The 15,793-nt window shown below is 43.4% G+C and overlaps 1 long non-coding RNA gene across 1 annotated transcript; it reads right to left on the minus strand.

The window, feature by feature from the left end:
- Positions 1-5,531: 5,531 nt before the first annotated feature.
- Positions 5,532-6,778, minus strand: LOC138579512 (uncharacterized). The gene is made up of 4 exons (XR_011304031.1): positions 6,597-6,778; positions 6,379-6,494; positions 6,037-6,153; positions 5,532-5,721 (listed from the first exon to the last, which is right to left on the minus strand). It is a non-coding gene; the product is annotated as an uncharacterized lncRNA (long non-coding RNA).
- Positions 6,779-15,793: the final 9,015 nt, after the last annotated feature.

The raw sequence follows: 15,793 nt of genomic DNA on the forward strand, positions 1-15,793 counted from the left end.
GTGTGGTATCTTGTGTGAGTAGGGTGTGTTCTCTCGTGTCAGGAAGTGCAGTTTGTGTGGTCTGAAACCATATTGATTGATGTGTGGGAGGTTGTTTCTGTGTCTAGTTCTCTGGGTTCTTCATTTATATTGGTCTTTGAATTATTGCTTTTTGGAGCTTTGTAGGGTACAGTTGAGAATGAGGCATTTCAGAGTGCTATGTGGGAGGCTAGTAGGGATCTATTTGCTTTGATTGTGGAGGCTTGGCATGGACCGGGTTGAGTCCAGGGGGTTTGAGAGTCTATCTTTTCCATTTCCTGTGCTGAAGTAGGCGTGTAAGCTTTGAATGTATGTAAACTGAGCTTTGGGTTAAGCGGCAGAGAAGTTGAAGCGTTATGGTTGACATTTTTAGTCGGGTCGGTCAGGGGTTCCTTTACAGAACTTTCCAAATTGACTATTTTGCACTTTCCCCTCATGATATCCATCTTTGGCCTAGTCCTTAGCATTTTTTTTTTGCAAACTTTGGTTGGGTGAAACTCTTCCCCTGCTGGCGGTGGACCAGTAACTGGACTACATGTGTGCCGAACGTCACCATCCGGGGTTACTGGAGCGAGCAAGCTTGTTGGCCTCAGACCAGCATGGACCGGATTAAAGAATGGGTTGTTAAGTAGGACCGCACATGTTCATGGCGGTGGGGCAGGGTGGGTGGAAGCCCTATGCCCCTTGCCTGAGGAGGCAAGACCAGAAATGCTTTGACACTGGACAGGAAGTAAAATTACCATGCATCATTTTATGTCGGTGGTATTCAAGGAAGACTACTGTTTTGAAGAGTGCTTTTGTTTCTGGTGGGTGGCTGGATATCCTGTGCCGGAAGGCCTAGCTCAAACCTCCTAGCTGATTTGATGGTCACGTGGCCAGCCTTTAATATAAACCATGGCTGCGGAAATCGGGTTGGGGTAGTTGGGAAGGAACGGGTGGGATGCTGTCTGTTCTGTTCTGCATGCAAACAAATAAATCCCCTAGATTTTACTGTCGCTGAAAGTGAGGAGTCTGATTGCTGACTGTTAAGATGGATTTTTGAACTCTGACCTGGTGGACAGAGGTTCAGAAGGCCAGCCCAGTTTCTTGGAACAGGGTAACCTTCTGGACAAGTCAGACCAATCAAGGTAGCATTAGCGGCGGTCAAGACTAGGCTTTAGTAGGGGTGAGGGTGACTGAAAAACCTCAATGAGCACACAGAGTAAAGGACACTTAGAAATCACTCCCAGTCAGGTGTATATATATTAAAAATACAAATACATTTATTCAAGGCCTTTGAGTTTCAACACACTAATAATCAACAGTGATACTTTTAAACCAACACAATCATATCTAAAATACACATATACAAGACCAAGCGGCCTAAAGGGTTAATGCACTAAATAGGTCCACAACCTAAAAAGAGAATGAAGCAGGCAGTGCAAATAGTCTTTAGGCAATTCTGCAGTAATCACAATCCTAACTGAAAGGCAGTTCAATCCCTAAGAAGAGGGGAGCCTATTGCTCAAATGTACTTGCAATGCTGGCACACGCGGTAGTGCAGATGGGTGAAAACTGGGTCTCTTGTAGGGTCTGTAGTAGCTCAGGAAGGTGGGTGAGGTGATGCAGAATAAGTTCCCAGTATTCGTGGAGGGTCTCCCCAAAAGAGCAAAACAGGTGCCAGGAGTTGGGAATAGTTTGATAGCTCAGGCTATCTGTGGAAAGGGGAGTGGCCCTCAGCGGACACTCGTGCGTAAAACAGGTGGATGTACTAGGGGCCACCGGTAAGGGTTGCAAGTACTCACCAACCCCTGGCGCACTCTGGACCAAACTTCAGCATTAAGTCCAGTACGGTTGCAGGTGCAAATGCTGCAATTTTGCGGCTAAGTGGTTTTCACCGGCGAAGTTACAGCATTGATTCCCGAATAGGACAGTGGCGATTTCTCTGCTCCTGGTCAATGGATCAGGCAAGTTTCACTGTAGCAGGCTTCAGGACACAGGGGGGGAACAGCAGCAAGGTACTGGTGACATGGTAACCATGTACACTCCGGTTCAGGTGCTCTCTTTACTTCAGACCTGGGAACACCAAGAGTACGAAATTCAGTGTGAACACAGAGTTTGCAATGTACCAAGTTTCAAGGGTCTCCTCAAAACAGCGGCGGTGTCAGAGCAAATGGTCAGCCCAGGGACACTTAGAAGGCTTACTTGCAGGGTTTGATTAAGGTGCCGAGAATAGTTAGTCCCACTATTCCAATGCGCCTTCTACCTTTTTTTAAAAATGTACCACTATTCCAATGGGTCGAAGTGTTTTCACAGCCTTCTAGTTCGATCAGATGCAGAGAGGTCCAACGGTACAACAGCATGCTCAGAGTGCCAAACCTTCTAGTGTGTCACCAGCAGTTCCTCAAATCAGCTTCTTCGTTTCAGGATACTTGGATCCTATCCTTCGTTCAGTGAGAACTCAAGAGATTCAACATGGTATGGGTGTTTGGAGCCTTCTCTTATCCAGAATCTCCTTTGCGCCAAAATGTAGAGGACTCAATGGGAGATCTGATCACATACAGGCACACCATACGTTGACCAATCAAGGAGCCCAGTGGTCCTAGTCATTCACAGCACACCAGACTCTCTGGCACCCAGGATGTGTATTGGAACAGACAGTCCAACCCACATCCTGGCAGCACACACACGATGCATGCAGAAGCCTGTGAAAGCTTGGCATTTTGCGGGAGAATGCATGCCAAAATAAGGACTGATCTGGGTCGGCTCAACCTGGCGAAGGTGAAGGGGTTAGATGGCCAAAGGACAGGACAAAGAACCTTGTGGCATTGCCATTTTGGAGCCAAGCCACCTATTTGTGCCAAGCGTGATAAACGCAGTTTGCATGGCAGGAAAGGGTTAAAATTACATGAAAAGATAAGCTGTCACCAGCCCGGTCCAAGGCACTGCTGCACTTCTCCTAGAAAATCCTTTGAGGGTGTCTAAGGCCTTTAGGAATGACAGGAAGAACCAAGTGCACTGTACTGTAAGGTACTTTGTAAGATGTTGCAGAAATGTTGCAACATTGAAAAGGACTAAGGGGATACAAAGTCTCCCAGTACTGACTTTCTTTAAGAGCATGTCAGTTTCCCCATAACAAAGTGAGTGAAAAGCTGTTAGTTTCCTAACATCAGTGGGCAGAAGTAGTGGAACTATGTTCCCTGCTGGCCTGCCTAGCTCCCCACAAACCCCATACCCACGCTGCCTTCCACGCGCAATAGAAAACCCAAACAAATGCACCTACTGTTTAAGGAATGTTTCGTGCAGTGCACTGAAGTGCACGTTTCAACTGCTTCCTACACTTTTATTTTAAAAGTAAACCATTCCGGAATGGTTTCGTTTTAAAATAAAGTATAGGAACAGTAAAACCTTAAGTAGAGAACACCTCTCCAAAGCGCTCCCGCCTACTTTGACCACTACCTAAATTTCATATTCTACCGTTGTCGTGCTTATACATTACGTCAGCACCTTCATATATCTCTGAGGGGATGGAGGGTCGTGATGTCCTAATTTATGCTTGACGGTTCTTTAGAAGAGAAAAGGAGGCTGCATTCATGGGTAAACCAGGTCTGATCTTCTGTGCTGCCTGCGCCACTCGGGTGATGTGTTGGAACCGTGCATAAGTACCACTCTCCGCAAGTAGGATGTGTGCGGTCTTATGCATGAGGTTGTTCAGGGTTGATAACAATGTGTAGACTACAAAAAGAAAATCCAATTTTACCCCACCCCCCCACCACCTCCAACTGGAGTGTATTTTAATGGCCTACAAATATAACAGCTGGAAATTAACCTTTTTTTTCAACTCCTGAAAGCCCCCCCCCAAAATAAAAATTGGCCCTGAAGCATATCCTATATCTTCCAATTCTTATCTGCAGTCCTGTCTTGTCTGGAGTCCTGCTTTAAAGAATTTCAATTCGATCAGACTCGTTTCTTGTGCGCAGTGCTATTTGCCTCTAGGTGGCGCCATCCGCTTCTTTCCAAGCGCAACGCCTCAATCGAGTTTTGAATGGTAGAGAATACAGCCAAGAGGTCACATACCCCTTACCTCCCCCCCTCTCAGATTGTAGTTAAACAAAGTGGTGTGCAATTGCGCTTACCGTGCCCCATGGTAGCATAGAGTCCAGCAGCTGCCTAATGGAATGCAGCGTCTACGCCACTATAGGGTTGGTGCTACATTTGGGGCTGTTCGTCACATTGTGTAGGTGACGACGGAAAGAAGAAAACAAAAAGCAATGGAGGAGGCACTCCGATAACCCGTGCGGGGTCGTCGTCCTCCCTCCTCCCCCCTGGGTAAGGGGGAGGGAATGGCTGAAGCGCGGCAAAGTAAGGAAAAGCCCCCAAAGGGGCCAACAAAGGAAAGGGGCGGTGATGCCCCTTTATAACGGGCGGGCTCCTTACTGCAGGTAGCATCCAGCCGCTGCAGAAGGACGCCCGACCAGATTCCAGGAAGGATTTTCGTTTCCACCCACCCACCCTACAAGCAAGGCAGAGTTTGGGCAAGGCCTGGTCGTCGACGTCACAGGACGGCAAGGCGGTGTTTGGGTGACCAAGCACAAGAGCCAGGAGAAAGCCGGGAGGGTCTTAGCTCTTCTCGGACCAGCGCCTCTTGGGAGCCTAACCGGCAGGGGCATCTGGTGGTAACAATAAGGGCTCAGATTCCCCCAAAGGAACAGCACTCTCCCCGCCCAGGAACACCTGCAGGGGCAGGCGAGGCTTAGACACGAAGGGTTGGGAGAGTTGTACCTACGGTGGACTTTGCGGAAAGGAAGGGGGAAGCAGGTTGTTGGACACCGAGCAATTGCCGCATCTTCAGAGCTATTTTCACTAATGTGTGCAGTGTGGTTTTATGATGTTGTGAAAATAAATCTGCAGCCTTTTATGCCAGAAACAAGACTAGGCTTATTCTGCACTTTTCTGAGGGATGAGCATGTACAGTATAATGGGTCCAAAATGGACAGATGCACAGGTTATGTCCAGGCGGCCCAGTGTAATTCAATACGGGCTGTGGATTACAGATTCTTTTAATGGCTAGTAGTATAATGCGCTTCAAATATATAATTCACTTTTCCCTTTTACAATTAAGTAATGATGGCTCCCTTTGCGAATCCAGATTCTTTCTCCGTTGCGTTGCTGGTGAAGATGGAATATTTGGCGGAAGAAGTGGCTTGATTCTCTGCTTCCCTTGACTGTGGGAAGGCGAACTTTTAAGAAAGGGGGTTTGTAGGCGCACTCCCTTGTGTTTTGTGGGAAAATGAATTTTCTAGACTATATATAGTTATTTAATATTATTTTCAGGTGCGGGGGAGGGAAAGTGACCCTGGCACAGGATCACCACAACATATATGTAAGAAAAAGAAAGAGGATCCAAAGGTAGGAGCCCTCCTGTCCCCTGCACTCCATTGTAAATCCATCATCAGATGGTTCATCAAATTTGAATGTACAGATTGATATTAATTAATGATGCATGAGTTTATAAACAACAAAATAGACATTCATTTAGTAAAAACCAAAAGAGTTTTAATCAGAGTAACAAATTCTTTTTCATTTGATCTTCAGGTACAGAAACCAAATTTACTGTCAACAAAATATATTGATAAATATTGGTAGTCCATGTGTATAGTTCAGATAAAGAGGCTGACGCGTTTCGGGATAAGCATCCCTTCTTCTTGAGCCAAAAAGTTTGAACTGAAAAAAATAAATAAATGGAAAGTGTTTCAATCCTGTGTACTCTGAGTAAACATCCAGAATATACATAGGTGTATTAAACAATTCGTAACATTGCCAACTAGCCACAGTGAATCAACTACGTGTTAATGTATCATTCTAAGCACAACACAAGGGAATTCTACATTCAAAGGTTCTACTGTGGCCAATGTGTAGTAATATTCTCAATACACGTCTCCAACCAATCAATAATGAATGATTCTGTTTTAAAACGTCCATTCAATGCTACTGTATACATGAAACATTAGACGGCATTGAGCGTTCAAGTAAGCGTACCTTCAATGAAAAGTGAGTGAAGATGCTTCTTCCCCTGCAAGTGGTGATCTAATACGTTTCAACTCCTCACACATCAAGTTTGAAAAAAGACTCCTCTCCTGAGTACGGAACACCTACCTAAAAATAGGATGTGTATCTGTAAATAAAGTGATCTGAATCCCTGGAAATAAGGTGCATGTTTTCCATATCTACGACATACGTAAAACATGTAATAAACCATCGGTTTCAAGACAACGTGCATTATCAAGGAGCATTCTATGTTTCTTTCCTTAGTAAATGCTGAAGAAAGTATACTACTTAAGTAAGTAAAAAGAAATGACTATAGGTAGTTAGCGGGCTTACCTCTCGAGTTGAGAGGTTAGAGATAGTGGAAGGCAGTAATTCGTCTGTTCAAAAAATGGCGCTCCAGGCGTTTTCGTCAAATTGAATGTTGCAGTCATAAGATCATCTGCAATTATCTATATAAACAATAAATAATGAAAAGGGAGGTTTGTAGCTGGAGACTAATTTAAACAGTATTGGATATAGGCGCCAAACTGCCCTTCCTGATTCTTGCTTACCTCCAGAGTGTCACTATGGAGATCCACGCGAGTGATCTAGCGTGTATATTCCTCTCTGTGCAGTTTCCAGGGGCCACGCGTATTCCAGTCGGGTAGACGCGCTACTCGTGCGCTCTGTGGTGGGTTTCCCCATCTCCCTGGCAACCTTACAGGACGCTGACAAACAGTGTGCATTCAGCATCCTTCTCCGCATGTATGGGGTCTAATAAACATAGAAAGCGGACTAATACGAATCCTTCTACTGGAGGTTCCATCTTGGAGATGTATGTATGGGCGCCATCTTTGAATATCAAAGGGCTCACCAACTACTTAGAGATGGTATATAGGTATCATTAGTCTTCAATATTACGTTATAAGTTGCAGAATATTAAATATTGTAGTTTGTGACCGTGTCTGCTATTTGGATAAATATAATATATTAAATAGCTGGAGGAGATGGTAAGGTGAACTTGTAGTAGCCATGTTTACCAGGTCTTGCAGCAGACCAGAGAACAGTGCTTTTCCTTGCGCATTGTTCTGATAGAAAAGGAGGGCCTGACTCAAAATGCATGCACACACAGGCATGTGTTTTTCGTAAAGGAAGAACTTTTCTTAAAAGCAGCACTGCTTTCAAATAAGAATATGGCGGCCTGGCCCCAAAGCCTCGAATTTAGCATGAGCCCGATTTACGGCCTGACAAAGGCCCTGTTAACCATCAGGAGATTCTTCTTTGAGAGCCAGGCTTTTCACAGGGTGAAAATGCAACACCTGCGAGGTGCCATAACCTGTGCTGCATGCGTTCCCCCTTGTTAAGGCATTTCCAGACACCCGCACCGCTTTTCTAATTTACTGAAAGCTTAAGCACACTTCTGGAAATTGGTGAAATGTAGTGATGCTGCCCCACACAGAGGGATTTTGCCAGATGTTACTGCTTCAAAGCATGTCCCCTCCCTAGGGCTTTAGGTGGGGTAAGAAATCGAGGGGGGGCTGCTCATTTGGGGCGTGGCTTGCGGGATGGGCGTGGCCTTAAAGTACACAAACCACAGTAAGGTATGCAAGCAAATGTTTAAATGCATGTTAGCATTTATATATTTGTATGCGTACCTTACTATGATCTGTGTACTATGCAAGCCATCTTTTATAAACAGAAATATTGAAAATATTTCTATATTTATAAATGTTGGCTTGCAAAGTACACAAACCATGGTATGGTATTCATACAAATATATAACATTTATATATTTGTGTGCATACTTTGTTTTGCATATTTTCCAAACCATCTTTTTTAAACATTTCTGGCTTGAAAAGTACACAATTCAAGCCATCTTTTATAAAGCTTTGACGACGGACAAAGCCTGAGGCGTCTTTGTCCATCGCCAAAGCTTTATAAAAGATGGCTTGAATTGTGTACTTTTCAAGCCATCTTTTATAGACCTTGAAACATGTCGTGCAGTCCCCAGGTTCGGGGGGTGAGGGGGCTGAGGGGGTGAAGGGGTGTATGTATATATGTATATATGTATATGTATATATATATATATATATATATATATATATATATATATATATATATATACAGAAAGGACAGTAACGACACCTTGCGTGTGCAAGAGGTGGGGCTGTCACCAGAGGATGTTACTGTGACTGACAGAAGTGCCAGCCAGCCAGCCACAGCGACACTGCAGCTGGCTGGCACTTCTGTAAGCTTGTCTGAGTTAATGGCAGGCGCATCTCCCGTTGCAGCTGCGGCAGGATAATGTGTCCCACCAATGTTGTGGCGGTACCGGGGGCCCCCGGCAGGGTCCTGGCTCACCCCATTTTTTGTAGACTGACGGGCCTGGCCCCGGCACACTTAAAGCACTGCCGCTTCCCTCCAAGGCTTCCTCCTATTTCAGAATGGTGGTGCAGGAAAGTGGAGGGGAGAGGATCATCTTTGTACACATTTTATCCTGAGCTTGGAATCGGGCCCAGAATATTGGGGAAATAGTACCATGTGGCAGTTCCTTCTTATGGCCTTCGTAGGGGGGGTTGCCCCCCTGCAAAATTTGTACTAATTATTTAACGTTCCCTGGGTGCTGGTTGTGAATAGTGCAACGTGGCATGCACTGTCACAGATCACTGCTTTCACTGTGGTGAAGTGAGCAGCTGCACACTTTTCCGATCTGTTTCCCCCAGCCAGGAAGATCTGCACTATTGCATGCAGGCCAGGTGTGGGATAATTGTGGCCGCGGTGGTTCCACTCATTCAGGCCTTCCAGACATACTGGCACCAGTAGTGAGGATTGGACCCAGACAGTCCAAACCTCTTCCTGGGCACTAGCACACGTGACATGTCGGAGCCTGCGAAAAACTAGTTTTTTTGCGGGATGCTGCATGTCTAAATTAGGAATACCCAGGTCTCTCGACCTGGGGAAGGCAAAGGGACAAAATGGCCAAAGGACAGAGCAAAATACTTTGTGGCACGCCAATTTTCAGCACTGGTCAGTCTTGAGGAAAACATGGTAAATGTGGTTTGGTCCATAAAGACGAAGTAAAAATATTTTGAAAGTAAACTGCTGCCACTAGTTTGTCCCAGGCAGATTTGTACAAACACCAAAAGATCCTTAGAGGGTGACTAAGGCCATAAAACAAAAGGACCCCTATGCGTGGTACTGTAAGGTACTTGGCACATAGAGAAAAAGTTACTAGGAAATGGCAACATAGTCAAAAACTAAGCAAAACAGTTTCCCAATACTGACAGTCTGAAGGATTTGTCAGTTTCCCCATGACAAGTGAGTGAAAGCCCAGAGAAGAGCATGTGAAGGCTGTGTTCCACTGGAAAAAGTCAGGTTAGGTGAGCCAAACAGAAGCAAACATTTTGGGGGGGTTCACAAATGGAGGGAAAATTGCACCTAAGGGAAATCTTTCCTAGCATGTATCCTCGCCCAATAGGTAATGCTCATGGAAAACTCGAGGTCTGAACGATCACCTCGAAACAATTCCTCATCTGTCAAATCAGTCAGTTTGTGCCTTCCCCTGCCGCGATTACTGTCCTCCGTGCTCCTCCTGTGTTGTCAGCCCCATGCAACATTACTCTTTTATCCCTTACTATTACTATCTTCAGTTCTTTTGGTAACATCTGTCCTTCCCTCTCCTCTAGGGGAACCTCTGATCTGAACAGAAACTCATTAGGTATACGTAGCAGCTTGCCTTGTATCCCCGGAAGCCATTCTATCAGCACTTACACTCCATACTGGAAAAGCTTGGGTTAACTGGTGCCCCCCTCTCTACAGTCTGTCTGCAATATGCCTGACTAAGTTCCCTCATGTTCATGTAGTGAATTCCTGGAGTTTAACATACTATCCCATGATCAGTGAATGAGATGGCCACGTTAAGTCGGCTCATCATGTCATTACCCATTATGTTTACTGGTGTCTGTCGGGAATAAAACAATGGCATAATCTGGTCATGTTCTCCCTTAGATATTGGAAGGTAGTCAGTAAAAGGAACCAAATCTGTAGCACCACAGAATTTCTGTGTACACATGGAAATGCCTGACATCTGGTATCTCCCCTCCCTAATACAGGATCACGTCATCCCCTTTTCTACGAGAAAAGTCTTGTCACGTATTGCCACCTCTATATGTGTTTTTGTTTGGATTGGGTGTAATGAATAGGATTGTAGACATCAGGTTTGTCTGTGGGCAGTCCTATTGTGGGTATAATGTCATTCCTGTCCTGGTAAAAGAATTGCCCCACTACAGTCACTCCCCCAGCTTCCGTACGGGAGTCTGCATCGTGGAGTCTGTGTCGTGACTACAATGTTCTGCTGCACCAGTGGTTACTGTGCTGGTTGTTGTGGCTGCGCATGTTCCAGTGCTTGTGGTGCATGCGCCATGGGCTGGTATGGCTGCATTGGCTTGCTCTGTTTGCGCAGGTTGTGGCTGCGCATGCCTGCGCATGCATATGATCTTGGGCATAATAGTCAGCTTGTTCTGTCTGATAGGTTGGCAGGTGCCATTCCCCCATTCTATTGTATTCCGCCCCTGCACATTTGCGATATGTCATATCCTTCCACATAACCAGCATTGTTTTGGACCTCTAATTGGTCTCAGCTGTCCCCCATTAAATCCATCTCCACTGTGTTGCATCAGATATCTGAACCCTCTTCCCTGTGGCACTCCTCTCCTTGGCCAATGATTTGCATCGCCCCTTCCTATGAAGTCTCCTCCTACTGTCTGTGGTTGATTTTGTAAATTCTGGGCAAATACTGCCTCTCTACTCATCAAAATTGCCCCTTCCATTGTGTACTTCGATGGATTCTTCTGTAGTAAGTTTGTGTCTTCCTGCTTTCTCTCCTCACGCTTCTTTCTTGTATTCTCCTAAATGAACCCCCAATAGTGCAAAATAGGTAGCTGGATCTCTGACCATGGTTTAGACTCCATCCCTACTTATTTCTTCAGCTGCTTCTGCACCTGTTCTGGCATCCCTTAAAACATGTGATAAAATAACCCCACTGTTTTATCATCTCAAGATGCCAACTCTCATGTATCTCCTGGATGTATTGAAGTGGGTCTTCATCCTCATGTGTTTTGCCTGCCATAATCGCGCTTATGTCTAGGTACTATACTCTTAGAGCTTGCCATATAGCTGCTTGGCAGTTACTGAACGGTGCACCATCATATGCTGTGTTCTTGGATACCCTGCCCTTTTCCAAAAATAGTCCGCTACCTCCCCAAGAATGGTTGAGAGTAAACTCTTCATGTCGCCCACTGCCAGTGTTGTCCACGCCATCCATCTTTTAAGCTCATAAATCTATTTCCAAGCTCCTGCAGTCAACAAGGGTAACTTACACCTCAGATTATCCATCTCTAGCTGTTGCCATGGTATCTACTGTGGTAGTCCGACACCCTTCTATAGTAACGGAAACTCATGTCTCCCTATGTCTTTAGTGGCTGTCAATGCCCTTGTCATCTCTGCTCATTTTCGTCCTGACAGGGCTCTGAGCCTCTGCGCATATAGAGTAATTTCATGTGCACTATGTGACCTGTGCCTAGGATGCTCCAGTCATTCCTCAGGTTCTCTTGTCTCTTCCTGTATCTTCCCCTTTTCCCCACAATGTGTCTGTATCAGGGCTTCCTTCCCTGGAGTGGCGGCATGGCCTCTCCCCCTCGTACTGATCACTTTCCTGTCAATCTTCATCTGACACTATCGTCTCAATACTATTGTCACTGTCGCCTTCTCTTTCGTCCACAAAGCAGTCTACTTAAGATCAGTTTTTTTCATTGTTTCCCCTTCACCTCATCTAAAGAATCACATTCCCCCCTCAGTGAGTACCTTGCTGTGCTCCTACTCGCCTTTTGGGCAACAGAACTGTCTCTTCTGCCACTATAAAGTTCCCCTATTCTCCTTCGAATCCCCTCTCCCTCATTGTCATTCTTATGTCTCTTTACTTTTGTCTCTCTCCCGCTCACGTCTCCCATCCTGCTCCTCTTCTCTGCATCGGCGCGTTTTAACAAGTTGCTCGTTTTCCAGCCTTATCTTCTCCCTGTTTATTTGCAACTGTCTTTCTCTTCTTCGGTGGTTCTCATCGCCGCCTCCTCTAACTCCCACTGCCTTTTCTTTTCTCTTCCCTTTCCCTCTCTTCTATTAATTCTCATTCCCTTCTCAACCTGTTGTGTTCCTCCTTCTCTTTCCTTTCTCTTCTCTGTACTCCCTCCATTATCTCTGCCCACTCTTTAGCTTCTTCCTCTGCATCTGTACGGCTTGGAGCTTCCTTTCCTGTTTGTTCTAGCTCGCGTGTAATCCTCTCATCCAATTTGAGTAATATCTGCCCGCTTATCCATTCATTCATCAGGACTATTGCCTCATGATCTCCGCTATGTCATGTCTTTCCAACATCATCTTCGCCCCGTTTTTCTTGCAAATCACTGCACTCCTTCTGTTCACCACGGTGGTCAGTCACAATCTCGAAATTTGAAATCTCGAAAAATTAAATCTCGAATTTATTATACCTAAAAAAAAAAAAATCTCGAAAGTCATAATCTCGAATTTTTTTCTAGCAATCTCGCATCTATGGCAATAGTTCAGGTAAGTACAATACAAATAATTAAACAAACATCATATTTAGTAGTTAAGTGTATAGCTTTTTATTCTTTTATAAATTGTTTTATTTTTAATTTTACCTAATAACTTGTTTTAAAATATGAAAGTATTGTAATACAACTTATTTAATGGTTTATACATATCTATATATATATATATATATATGATTACAGATATGTTATGTTAAACTGAATAATATTTTGTAACATGTAATATATCTATTTTTCACTAGATGGTGCTATTGCATCAATAATAACAGTATACATTTAAACTTCGTGTCTGTTTACTTATTTAAATGCACGTAACGTAAGCCTACGTAAAGCATAACCGCCATTTTTAAAATTCATCTTGTATCGGGTTCTGCAGCGGTCGCGTCTCCGTCATGGTGTTCCTGGATTTTAATGGATTTTTCTTTTTTTTTTTCATTTGGATTGCCTTTTTTTCACCGGATTTACTTTGCTTCGATGGACTATGGATTGTTAGCGGTTTTACCTGGATTCGATGGACTATGGATTTCCAACGGATTTACCTGGATTTGCTGGATTATGGATTATGGTGCATCGTGGTATTTTCTTTTCAATGGGATGTTTTTTTTTTGGAGTCATATTGGTTTTTCTGACTTCATGTGGACTTTTCTTGTTTTTTCCAATGGAATTGCTTGGTTATTTTTTTATTTTGATCGTGTTTTTCCTGGATGTGTACTCTGATTTTTCTTGGGTTTTTCTATGGAATAGACTGGTTTTTCTCTTTCGCGAATGTTTTTTTCCTGGATCTGTATTTGGAATTTTTCGATGGTTTTTTTAGGTTTCTTTCCAATGGATTCCTGTTCCAGTTCCTGTATTTTGGATCACCAGGATTTTTTATTCGGAATCACTATCGCCATGGCACAATGGTTTGGACTTTTACCCGAAATGCGAGCGATTTTTTTTTTTTAACATTTCAAGTTGAATGCCACAGAGTCTAAAAAGGGTTCTTTATTTTGTGGGTCAAAAGCTTGTATTAACTGTACCAGTTTTCCTTCATAGTCTCTGTATTTTTTTCTCGGTTGCGCCTGGTTAGCTAATGAAACTGTTTGTGCCATTTTAAATTGCTGGTGTTGTTCTTCATCTTGTAAGTCTTGTAAAAAATGCCACAATGTGGGGTTATGGATGTTAAAGTGTTTGTTTAACCTGCTGTGCCATCCCTCCAGGGCGTTATTAGTTCTTGGTGTATTTTCTTTGGTTGCTTGGTAACAATTCCATAAATTCACTGGGTATTTTGGCCTTCTTCGTGTGCCACTTCTGGTTAATTGTCCAATCCAAGTGTTTTCAAAATAGTCCAACAAATCACTAAATTTCTCATCATGATTTTTATAATACGCACTGTCAAATAAATGTTCATAAAAATCAATTACATAATCTATCTCTACAAATGCTAATGCAAAAAGTTTTTTAATATTAAACTGGTAGCAACTGTCCCCTGTGTATTTTGTGTTTAGACCTAATTTCTGCAATTTGTGCCATATGCTCTGCGTGAAGTGAAAAAAACATCCTTGAATTCGTGTATCCTTGTAAACTGATGAAAATCCTTTGATTTGTGCTGATTCGTAATCCATTATTATTGTTGCAGGGTTTGCCTCAGGGCTAGTTTGTTTAATTTTACTAAACACGATTCTGTACGCCTCTTCAGTCTTTTTTGGCATTAATGTATACACAAGTGGAATGATTTTGCCGTTTATTGTGCCATGAATGGTGTAAAACTGGAGGAATGGTTGCGGGCATACTTTAAAAGTTGCGTCACTTTGCCATTTGTCACTTTGAGTCAGATGGTGAAAATTACTTGCAGTGGAGAATATACATTTTTTTTCGTTGTTTAAATCAAGAGTTGCTTGGTGAAAAATTTCTCCATTTTTTGTTATTTTTAATGCATCAGGGATTGTAATGTCTTGAAAATGCGTTGGTACAGAAGGCATATTTTCTTTTTGATTTCTCGCTCTGTTTATGGTTCGTTGCATCAACTTCTCAGCCGGTAACTGTGCTGTGATATGTCTTGATGATTGGTCACATACTTTTGCCAGAACACATCCACTTGGTTCCCCGTGACTTTCTTCGGCCTTTCTTTTTAGCTCAGAGTGTTTTTTTTATAATAATATTTGTTTGGTCAGGTAGATGATTATGTTCGTTTTTACTGTGCACATTCGTTCCCTCAGTAATAGCTCGAGCGCTGCATTTATTTGTTTTGTATTCGGCGCATTTCCAGTAAACACTGTTATTTTTCTCATACTCCTTATGGTAAACGTATCCGTTTAAAGTCAGCTGCTTTCCTCCCTTTTGATTTGTCACAAATTCCATTTTGTTTTCCATTTCTTATTCTAAAACAAACGGAAGAAATGTTTTCTGTCATATATTTCTATGTCATATGCTTTTTTACTGTTTATCCACATGATTGTTTTATAAATAGTACCTGTTGTCTTGCGAAGTAAAGTCAAGCGATTTCCCGCAGTATAGCGTCGAGTGTCGTCCTGTCAGGTAATGACAGTTTGGCACAATCGTTATTCCTATCTTGGTACTTCAACAAGGTTCTTTACTCTTGCTTTTCACCTATCAGTTTAACCCCTTCTAAACTCTTGTTTCGATTACGTAGGTTGAGAGTAGGTTGGAGGGGTGGGGGTAGTTGGCGCTAGCTGCGGGGTGCCTGGTAAGGGGGTGGAATTGGGTGGTGGGGTGGGGGGGGTCCCCCACTCATACAATGCTAACTTTGTTTTTTCTTTATTTCTACTCAGGCATGTTCGTATTTTTTTTTAGACATTTACATATTCGAGATATTGACCCTTTTAATGCTATGTATATATTTTCGATATTTTTATTTTCAATATTTTTTTTTGAGATTTTTGTAGTTCGAGATTGTTTTTTCGGTATTTTGACTATAAACCGTTCACCACTGATAACTTGCACTTTATTTGCCTGCTTCGCACTGCTAAGTGTGCCTTCGCTGCTATATGCGGGTGGTGCAAAAACTAAGTTGGTGTATCATGCCGCTGCTTTCAGTTCTTTTAAGGGGTAAAATCCCTGGCTTTCTACTGTGAGGCCTGTGTCTGCAGTTTGAGGAGTAGCGGGAGCCTTGGGTGATTCACCTCCCGCCTCGCATTGGCTCAACATCC

Source organism: Ambystoma mexicanum, chromosome 3p, assembly GCF_040938575.1.
Source record: "Ambystoma mexicanum isolate Mex_15411 chromosome 3p, UKY_AmexF1_1, whole genome shotgun sequence".
Lineage (NCBI taxonomy): Eukaryota > Metazoa > Chordata > Amphibia > Caudata > Ambystomatidae > Ambystoma > Ambystoma mexicanum.